The sequence below is a fragment of the Amblyomma americanum genome, chromosome 1, assembly GCF_052857255.1.
Source record: "Amblyomma americanum isolate KBUSLIRL-KWMA chromosome 1, ASM5285725v1, whole genome shotgun sequence".
In the NCBI taxonomy this organism is placed as follows: domain Eukaryota; kingdom Metazoa; phylum Arthropoda; class Arachnida; order Ixodida; family Ixodidae; genus Amblyomma; species Amblyomma americanum.
The window spans coordinates 446,556,480-446,564,710 of record NC_135497.1 but is presented as its reverse complement, the minus strand read 5'-3'; the positions used below and the strand labels follow the sequence as shown (position 1 = coordinate 446,564,710).

The following is an 8,231-nucleotide window of genomic DNA, read 5'->3' as shown; positions in this document are numbered from 1 at the left end:
GTTACCCGTCCAAAAGAGACGTAAGGATGCACCTAAAAGAGCAAAACATACACACTTTCAGAGCAATGTTATGCCCACTGACGTGGTGCAAAGTTGCACCATAGAAGCGTTGTAAAAAACTCATTAGGTAACTATAGCCCCTGCGAGGGTAAGCTTACGCTTACGTTACCCTTCCTAACATGGCGTAAAGGTGCACCTAAAAGAGGAACCCATATGCTCTTGTAGAGCAATTTTACGCCCATTGATAAGGTGCAAAGTTGCTCTGTAGGAGGGTTGTAGTAAGCTCATTAGACAGGATTAACTGTAGCCCTTGCGAGTATAAGTTTGCGCCCTGGGATTGAGCATAAGCTTATTCCGAGTGGGCGCAAACATGCACCAGAAAGTGAAGCATATGTTTACGCTTTCATGGCCTAAGCGTTAGTCTTTCTGAGGAGGGGTAAAGTTAGTCATCAAGGGGTTATACTTACACTTGGCCAGACGGAATAACATTACCCCTATAACAGCCTAAACATTACACTGTGCGCACTTAGTCCCCCGACGAAGGTGTAACGTTACACCAAAAGGGGGTCGCCACACAAGCGATTGCGGGTCGGTGGGCTGGAAACGCTGATTGGTCAAAGAAAATGTGACGTCACGCCTGCAACGTCATAATCACGTGACTTTTAATGGCGTCATTTCCGGTTGGAGACAGACACATTTTCCCTAGAGTTTTCTCGGAATTCCCCAGGTTTTTGACAGCGCGCGCGGGATTAAAAAAGCGCATCTGATGCGCTGCGCTTTCACACTGCATGCGCACTTCTGAACAGAATGGCGTCAGTGTTTCCAAACCAGAGTGAACGTCAACCTGAGCACGGTGACCATGATTTGCATCACGACAATCATGGTCGACGTTGCGGCGTCTGCGACAAAGTCTTCACTCAGCGGAAGAACATGCTGCAGCATATGAGGATTGTCCACAAGTTGGAGGCAAAAGGAGCTTTTCTTCGCTGCAACCAATGCAGCAGCCAGCTATCAACGCTCGAAAATTTGGTTCATCACTGCAACGTGGTGCACAAATTTCCAGCCGAAAATCTGCAACTGTCCTTTGGGAACGACAAAGGTAATGAGACATGTATGCAACGCGACGTGCATGAATTTGCCTGCAATGCCTCTTTGGCCCTTTTTTGTTTTGCTTTAATGTTTTTTGCAAGTTTGTGCGAATGCATATACAGTATTGTGCGTTTTTATCGTGAAGACTCAAAAATTTCCCGGCCTCAGCCGCTGGCTCATTTGCGGTGAAACTGTACACAAAGCTTGCGAGCGCTCCCCTCACACAGTCTACAGACGACCGAAAAACATTTAATACACTCAAAAACAAATAACTGGTCAGTTTTGGGGTGTTGACCCTGTGAAAAAAGTAGACGCCAGGTCTGCAAACACATGCAAACATCAAGCTGTGGACAGCTTGAGGCTTCAAATGGAAAATAATGGCAAAGTTGATTGTGATTCCTGCAACGTAATACACCTCCTAGAATGCAGTGTGTGCAGTATGCACTACTTTGGGCAGACCGTTAACCCTGCACGAATTCGCTTGAATAACCACCGCGCGCATATCTTATCCCTACCCAACCTTCCCTTGACAAAACACATTAATGAGAAAAACCACCCATTTGATGCTTAGCAGTCTTACAGGGTGGGTTCCACAACACCCGAGAAAGAGAGCAACGTACGCGAGCCGTACTTTATTCACAAATTTGAGACAATTCCTCACGGCATTAATGAAAGTCCGGGCGTATTGACCTTAGGAGCGCCGACTTGACCAAACTCGGTCGTTTCTCGCCAGCGGAATCTTTTTTCAAGCTTCGCCGCCCATCCGCTTACTCAAAGCTCTTTAACCCCCCCCCCCCCCCCATCCCCCAGCCCATCTTCCCAGTTCAACCACCTTGCCGAGCGGGGTGCAATTGAAGCACCCTTGACTAAATGCTCCCGCCATTCATATTTCCCCCCACACGATTTGTGTTTTCATGCACAGTGCACATGTCTCTAGTTAAGCTAACTGCGCCGCTTTTTACGTTGCAGGAATCACAATCAAATTTGCCATTAAATTTCAATTTGAAGCCTCAAGCTGTGCACAGCTTGATGTTTGCATGTGTTTGCAGACCTGGCATCTACTTTTTTCACAGGGTCGACACCCCAAAACTGGCCAGTTATTTGTTTTTGAGTGTAATAAATGTTTTTCGGTCGTCTGTAGACTGTGTGAGGGGAGTAGTGAAAATTTTGGCGAGGCGCTCGCTTTGTTCGAGAATGTTGAAATGTTTTCTGAGGATTTTGTTACGCACGTTAGGCGGGTTACTGGTGAAGGCAAGTACGAGATTTTCCCGGTGATCTGTTTGCTCGCTGTATCGATCGACGTCCCTCCAGTATTTGCTCTCGGTTGAGTTTAGATGCATGCCTTTTCAAAGGCATCGCCGACAATGGCGGGGGGGTATCGTTGCTTAATGAGGATTTCTCGCATATGCGTTTGGAATTTTTTTACGAAGTCTTCATCATGAGAACATATTCTTTTAAATCGATGTGCCTGAGAAGTTTGGGATGCTTGTTTTAGAGTAACGAGGATGGCAGCTTTCGAAGTGTAGGCATTGTTGACGGTCCGTTGGTTTTCTATGTACAGAAGTGGTAATTAAGTGAGCCTTCGTTTACCGAAATCTCAACATCTAGGAAGTTAATTGTAGTGCGGGAGTACGTGTAAGTGAAAGATATATTGAGGTTGACGAGGTTGAAGTTTTCAATAAAATGTATGAGTTCTTGCTCTGTGTCAGTCCAAATTAAAAAGATGTCATCCAAGTAGCGTTTGTATAAGGTGGGCTTAATGGGGCAATCTTTCAAAAATTTAGATTCAATACTATGCATGATGATGTTGGAGTAGGTGGGGGCCATCCTTGTACCAATGGCTGTGCCGTTAATTTGTAAACAGTGTTCATTGTTGAATTCGAAGTTGTTATATTCGAGTACGATTTTCGCCAGTATTTCTAAAACACGTGGAGCAGGGGAGCATCAAATCACTGATCGAAGCATATGAACAAAACAGAAAGGAGGAATCCCCTGCCCCACGTGTTTCAGAGGTATTGCTCACAGCAACATCTTGCAAGAAGCTGCAGGGAAGAGAAAAGTCGATTAGACGGTAGCCAGTCGTACTTGAGCCTTCTACATCGTAGAAGATCACCACCGAGAGGATCAGGTTTCGTGAAGTTTGCGCGCGTCATCGTGCCGGTTTATCACTGCACTTCTTGCTAGTGAAGCGATTATTTTTAATGTTCTCTTTATGCTCCCTTTGCCATCTGCCATTTTTGATCGTTCCATCTTCTGGGCAAGTACTATATTTGAGATTCGAAACAGAAGCAGAAGCGATCACGACCGCAGTGATGCAAACACGCGAAACACACACATACACGCACGCGCGCACATACACACGCACACACACATACACACACACACACACACTCGCACACTTTCACAAAAAGACGAAACACGCTACAAGAGCACCTCTATCGGCATATATGCCATAAAAGTAAATATTTACAATATATTATCTTTTAGTATGCACCATTTAGTTGCCACACACACACACACACACACACACACACACACACACACACACACACACACACACACACACACACACACACACACACACACACACACACACACACACACAAGCAAGAAAAAAACACGCCATAATGAAGAAAACCGCCAAAGACAACGATAAACAAACCGGCCTCCGAACTCCATTCGTCATTTTTAAACGCCAGGGCGCGCGGCACACTCCGGCGCGACATTTAAACTGCCTTGAGCGGGAGCTCGAGGCCGCGCTTCCGCAGGATTGTTCCGCATAGCGCAGTCGATTTTTCTGTGCCAAAATTCCAAATTAATTTTTTTTTGGGGGGGGGGGGTTTACCCTACCATACCCCCTTAAAATCAGACTGATATCATTGCCTTTAATATCTTTGTTATTACTTTCTTAATCGGGCGCAGGCGTCCACAAACGATAACACGAAGGGATCGCATTCCAGGATTCCACCACCCAATTGGATGCTTCAGCGTTAAAGTGGGTAACTAGGGACACCTAGCAAACACGCGTGCAGATATTGAGCCAGGTGATGGCAACAGAAGCATATAGCGCAAGTATCGCGAACATTCGTGATATAGTTGCATTGGGCGTTTGAATGCTGTATATTCTGCAAGGTACAAAGTTCCTCTTTTTGGTATGTACAGTGTATACATGAAATTATGCTACACATAATCCTCAATGTTTGTAAAATATTTTTCAAGCATTGTTCATTCGTCACTGACATTGACAGTGCCTTCAGTTTTAACACCTTTCTAAACAATATTTTCTAACGTATATTTTTATGCAATTTACAGAGTTCCATGATTGGAAAGGACAGGAGGAAGCGAGCCAGCTGTGCAAGTTCATAATATCCACAGGTAAAAAAAGGCTCGCCAACGGATGTACGAGGGCCTACTACACTTGCCATAGGTCAGGAGTGGCACGACCAGGCCGAGGCAACAAAAATCGTGCGATGAAAAGTCAGGGAAGCTGCAAGTGCGGCAAGACATGCCTTTCTTTTATGTTCGTTACAAGAGACGAGGGTACTGTCAAGGTCTCGTACCAAAGGACGCATTATGGGCATGATGCAGATGTTGAACACCTGAGTATGACTGACCAGGAAAAAGCAAGCATTGCGGATGACCTCTCGAAAGGAGTGCCCATGAGGACAATATTGAAGAAAATAAGGGAATCAGTGACAAGCAAGCTAACTCCTCTGCATTTGACAAATCGCATGGACTTGCACAACATCAAGCGGCAATATAACCTCACAGTTCCTGAAAGATGTCACGATAATGATGCTGTGAGTGTAAGCATATGGGTGCAAGGCATGAGAAACAAGGGGCAACCTGTTGTTCGCTTGTACAAAGAGCAGAGAGTTGTTGACCCAACGAATACCTTTAGTACAAAAGACTTTGCTCTTGCCTTAATGACGGAGCCACAGGAAGAGCTGCTGAAAGTTTTGGGTACAGGAACAGTCTGTGTTGATTCCACACATGGAACAGCAGGATACCAATTTGAACTGGTGACTGTTCTGGTGCTGGATGAATATGGAGCAGGATTGCCTATGGCTTACTTCATCTGCAGCACGATGAATGAGAAAACCCTGGCAGCATTCTTTGAATCCCTGAAGTACTCCACAGGAGCCCTCTCAGCTAGAACTTTCATGACAGATGATGCATCCGAATACTTCAAGGCCTGGTCAACAGTCATGGGTCCACCTCAACATCGACTACTCTGCACATGACATGTGGATAAAAATTGGAAGCGAGGAATTACTGAGAAGATAAAAGGAAAAGAACTCGCAGTAGATGTTTACCATGCTGTTCGTACACTGCTAGAGTGCCCCGAAAAGGATGAGGTGGCTGAGCTTCTCGAGTCATTTCTGGCCAACAAAGACCCCAGGCTTCAGGAATTTCTTCACTACTTCAGAGGCAACTATGCTCACCGCCTGGAGATGTGGGCCTACAGTTTTCGAACTGGGCTTGGCATCAACACAAACATGTATCTTGAAAGGATGCACAGGACTTTAAAGCATAGTTTCCTGGAAGGTAAGAAGAATCATCGTGTTGACAGGCTCATCACTGCATTGATGGACATGACATACGAGTCTTTGATGAAGAGGGTAGAACACATTGTGAAAGGAAAGAGAACGAGCAAGATGAGCCGCATCGAGAAGAACCACAGATCTGCTGTGGCAATTACTATGCCTGCCAAGAGGAATGAAGACGGAACATGGACTGTGCAATCCCAGTCCACAAGAGGCCTCACATACAGGATCTCAAAAGAGAAAGATAGTGCCTGCTGCCCTCTGAAGTGCAGCGAGTGCATGGTGTGTGTGCATAGCTATTCATGTGATTGTGAGGAGCACCGAATGTGCTTGACGATCTGCAAACACATTCACTGTGTGGTCATCGCTGGCACACCTGAAGGAAGAGATCAGAAGATCCTGAAAGCTGCTGAAGCAGTGTCATCCAATTCAAAGACAAGCGAGGCCTTCCACATCTTAGAAAGTGTTCAAACAGCACAAGCCTCCACAAGCATGATAAACTCTGACTTGATCTTGGCCAAGATGGAAGTGCTCAAAGAGTATGTCTCAGAGAAAGAAATTCCTCAAGAAGTGCACAACAAGGCCAGCAAGCTTTTGGACCCTGTACTGAATATTTATGAAGGCACTAAGAAAGAAGAAATGCCCCACGCATCAAGGGAGCCAGCAAACAAGAAAATCGAACAACAAGTCAGGTTTCATTCCACTAAGAAGCAGAGGCTTTCCAGCTCAAGTACAAGTTTTTCGAAGCCAACTGAGCTTCAGAAGGAGAACATAAAAAAAGCACATCCTTAACAGCAATGCTGAGGCAACTGTTATAATAACATCTCCAGGACACAACTACTTATGAAAAATGGGATCGACTCTATGGCACTCTCTTCAGATTTACAACCCTTCTACAAGTTCATCTGTGCACTTATAGACCTCACCTATGAGGTATGCAGCTGTCTGGAACCAGATGGATGGTGTGTGCGTTAGAGCGCGATAGACACCTTCATACTGGCCATATATGCTGCAGGTAAGTATATTTTCCTTTCAGCAGCAGCTTTGTGGTACCAGTAGGATGGTGTGTGCGTTAGAGCGCGAGAGGCACCTCCATACCGGCCATATATGCTGCAGGTAAGTATATTTTCCTTTCAGCGCAGTGTGTTGCACACTGAAACAACTGCAGCACAATGGTTTTGCTGCATCTGGCTAAGCCAGACCATTTCTTTCTCTCGGCAGAACCTGACTGCTAGAGAGCGCGTCTCCCAGGTGGCGGATAGGGAGGCTCTAACCAAGCACCTGAAGTGTACAGCTTGCAAAAGGCGCAATAAGTTTGTTTAATTGAGGGCACCTTCTGGCATGGTGTGTCTTATAAGTACAAGGTGCTTGGTAAGAGTGGTGCGTGCACCCGCGGACCAACAGGGGTTTCACTGCCTTGACACATTCCTCACTTGTACATGCTTCTTTTTTCGTCAGGTCTACAGTTGCACATTGCTGGCAATTCACAAAGTTGATGTTCGGGTGCAACTTGATGTAGACTTGTTCTGAACAACTCTCTAAGTGACACATGGTACTATTATGCGGTGTCAAATAAGAGTTAAGTGTGTGCAGAGCTAAAAGTGATGACTGTTCTAATTTGTGCTGTTGTGATGTCTTTCAGGTGACAAACAACCAAAGAGAGACGTGAAGACAACATTGGTGGCCTTTCATGATTGTACTGAAGATGTCATTATCATCAGTTATTGAAATAATTAGAAGATCGCAACATATACTATGCCTTACATTTTCTTCAGATTCTAGTATATTGCAATCTGCTTGTCATAGCACTGAAATAAACCTATATCTATTTTGTTCCTGAAGCTGTGTTGTCGTCCAATCTCTTTGCAGGTATATGCATCCAGAGATTTGAATTTATCACCAGCATTGTCCGGCATGCAGTGTAGAAATAAACAAAGCTGCAACACTTTTTAAAGATGCAAGTTGTCACCGCAAGCTCTCGTAAATTATTCTTTCCAATAAAAACAATTGATGCATTGTAGATTTTGTTTACCTATTCTCATAAGCACCCATATAAATGAAAGTAGATACACTGAGGTGTGACAACTGAACTGATGTGTGAATTGAGATATGGTTAAGTGAGCGCTCAAAATAGACAAAGGAACCACAATAACACTATGCATAACACTGTTCAAAATGCTATGTTGTTGCAGTACTGTAGAATCTGCCGAATGGGCCACACAGCATTTCACTGAGCGAATAGGTGAGATGGATTAGCCTGCATTCATAGTGACAGTCATTAGAACAGCTGCATGGCAAACTCTTTAAGAATGCATGCAAGTTGTCACAGCCTTTTTTTATGAAATAATTATTGAATTAGCACTGCACAAATATTTACTGTTTACATTACAATAGACTACATTGGTAACAAAAGCTTGGATGATCATCTTCTGATATGCGTATAGAGTTGAGTTTAAAGAGGTATAGACACAAAATTTTTGCTTGCATCTTTGAAATCATGCATCAAACATTTTTTTACAAGCTACACTACTAACAGAAAATAATTTGTCCTTGATTTTTTTTACAAGCTACGCTACTAACAGAAAACAATTTGTC

The 8,231-nt window shown here is 44.4% G+C and overlaps 1 long non-coding RNA gene across 1 annotated transcript; it reads left to right on the top strand.

Moving 5' to 3' along the window:
- Nucleotides 1–595: 595 nt before the first annotated feature.
- Nucleotides 596–7,477, top strand: LOC144104221 (uncharacterized). The gene is made up of 2 exons (XR_013308467.1): nt 596–1,099; nt 7,279–7,477. It is a non-coding gene; the product is annotated as an uncharacterized LOC144104221 (long non-coding RNA).
- Nucleotides 7,478–8,231: the final 754 nt, after the last annotated feature.